Genomic DNA, 2,500 nt, shown 5'->3' with positions numbered 1-2,500 from the left:
TTTTTTAAAAATTAAGAAGAAACCTAGATGGATACAATACATTATTTCCTTAAAAGGAAGAGCATTTAATGCATAACTACAATCTCTTATCAACAACTGTTTATTCAATGAAACCATAAAACTACTGACTAACTACATGGTTAATTTAAATACTAATGGCCATTTCTTGAATACCTACAAATAAAAAGATATGAATAATAAAATGAAATACAATGTCAACATATGACTTCCTATAGCAGTGATGCAAGCTGATGATCAGTAGGTTACAGATTCATTCAATGATGGTGGTGGTGGTGGTGGTGGTAATGGTAATGGTGGTGGTAATGGTAATGGTGGTGGTAATGGTAATGGTAATGGTAATGGTGGTGGTAATGGTAATGGTGGTGGTAATGGTAATGGTGGTGGTAATGGTAATGGTGGTGGTAATGGTAATGGTGGTGGTAATGGTAATGGTAATGGTAATGGTGGTGGTAATGGTAATGGTAATGGTGGTGGTAATGGTAATGGTGGTGGTAATGATAATGGTGGTGGTAATGGTAATGGTGGTGGTAATGGTAATGGTAATGGTGGTGGTAATGGTAATGGTGGTGGTAATGGTAATGGTAATGGTGGTGGTAATGGTAATGGTGGTGGTAATGGTAATGGTGGTGGTAATGGTAATGGTGGTGGTAATGGTAATGGTGGTGGTAATGGTAATGGTGGTGGTAATGGTGGTGGTAATGGTAATGGTGGTGGTAATGGTAATGGTGGTGGTAATGATAATGGTGGTGGTAATGGTAATGGTGGTGGTAATGGTAATGGTGGTGGTAATGGTAATGGTGGTGGTAATGGTAATGGTGGTGGTAATGGTAATGGTAATGGTAATGGTGGTGGTAATGGTAATGGTAATGGTGGTGGTAATGGTAATGGTAATGGTGGTGGTAATGGTAATGGTAATGGTGGTGGTAATGGTAATGGTAATGGTAATGGTAATGGTAATGATAATGATGATGATAATGATGCTAATAATAATAATAATAATAATAATAATAATAATAATAATAATAATAATAATAATAATAATAATAATAATAATAATAACAATAATAATAATGAATGATAATGATACAGATACCAATACAGATAAAGATAATGATAATGATGATAATTATGATAATGATAACAAAAATGACAATAATGATAATGATGATGATGATAATTATTATAACAATGATGATGATGATAATAGTAATAGTAATACTACTAATAATAATAATGATGATAATAATAATGATAACAATCATCATCATCATCATCATCACAGTGATAATAATATCAATAATAACAATAATAATCATAATAATAACAACAAAAATACACATACATGTCAAAAGAACCAAATTAAATCCTTATACATCAATAAATAAAACTGATGAAAAAAAAAAAGGAAATTCAAACTGACTATAGCTGAATCCATTTACACCAATACAAAAATATATAAACTTTGGCCAAAGACAGCAATTCTTGAAAGCACTGTTGGGTTGGCTTCACATTTGCCATTGAATAATAATACGATAAACCATAACATAACCCCTTGGATCTACGTGAGATGACCACCATGGGCCGGGGTGATGGGAATATACCGTCATGAAAAATTTGACTTGAGTTGCCAAGAATGACTAGCCACAAGTGCACAAATGAGTGGGCATTTAGGAAGGGACTCTTGTATTATTTTCATCGATAGACAAGTGTGGAATGTACAATTCATGAGACATGACCAGAATTTCAGGCTCCAGTGAGGACACTTTTTCTATGCTCAGGATCCTAGTCCTCCCCAACATGACCGGCAGCATAGGGCATTTGAGTAAACTAAATATTATGAAAATATAAAAGACAAAAATAACAAATTGCTAGCTATTGGTTTTGTTATTCCACTGAATTATAGGCAACCTAGAGAGATGATATGGAGCCTGTGCAAGAAAAACAGTCAATTACCATTTTGCGACAAGATGTCAAATGACAAATACAGACTTTGGTAAATGGCAGAATAACAAAAAATGCTTAATCAGAAAAAGAGATTATAGCATCGTACAGGGGAATCAAGGAGTCTCGACACTGCAAGTATGTTCACATGGGCTGGATCCACAAGCCAAACACTGAAGTAAGCCTAATGAATGGATTTTGGGCCACAAGCAGGCAGCTAGGCACCCTGATGCCATCGGTTAAGTATGAATTTGGTTACAATACTCATATATTTGGATGAGTCTTGGCCCTAATTATTTATTGTGTAAATTTTGTACCAGTCTTTGAAACAGACTTTAATGTACAATACACATATATCTGAGCAATGACGGTAGTAAATGCAAATGTGAATTACAATGAAAAAATCAATTAAATATGAATTTTTACACAATGATCACTGTTCCCTAAGGAATGATTAAACCCAACTCTACAGCAACCAAACACAGAAAAAATGGTCAAACATCTATTTGTAGATAAAAACACTTAACAATTCCACTAT

At 34.0% G+C, this 2,500-nt stretch overlaps 1 protein-coding gene across 4 annotated transcripts in view; it reads right to left on the bottom strand.

Moving 5' to 3' along the window:
* The window catches only part of LOC113822995 (zinc finger FYVE domain-containing protein 16), a gene marked incomplete in the record, with an annotated part of 50,967 nt that overhangs the window by 37,577 nt on the left and 10,890 nt on the right, over positions 1–2,500 (bottom strand).

This window comes from Penaeus vannamei, chromosome 1 (assembly GCF_042767895.1).
Source record: "Penaeus vannamei isolate JL-2024 chromosome 1, ASM4276789v1, whole genome shotgun sequence".
Lineage (NCBI taxonomy): Eukaryota > Metazoa > Arthropoda > Malacostraca > Decapoda > Penaeidae > Penaeus > Penaeus vannamei.
Note: the sequence above shows the minus strand (reverse complement) of the source record. Positions and strands in the feature narration are given on the sequence as shown.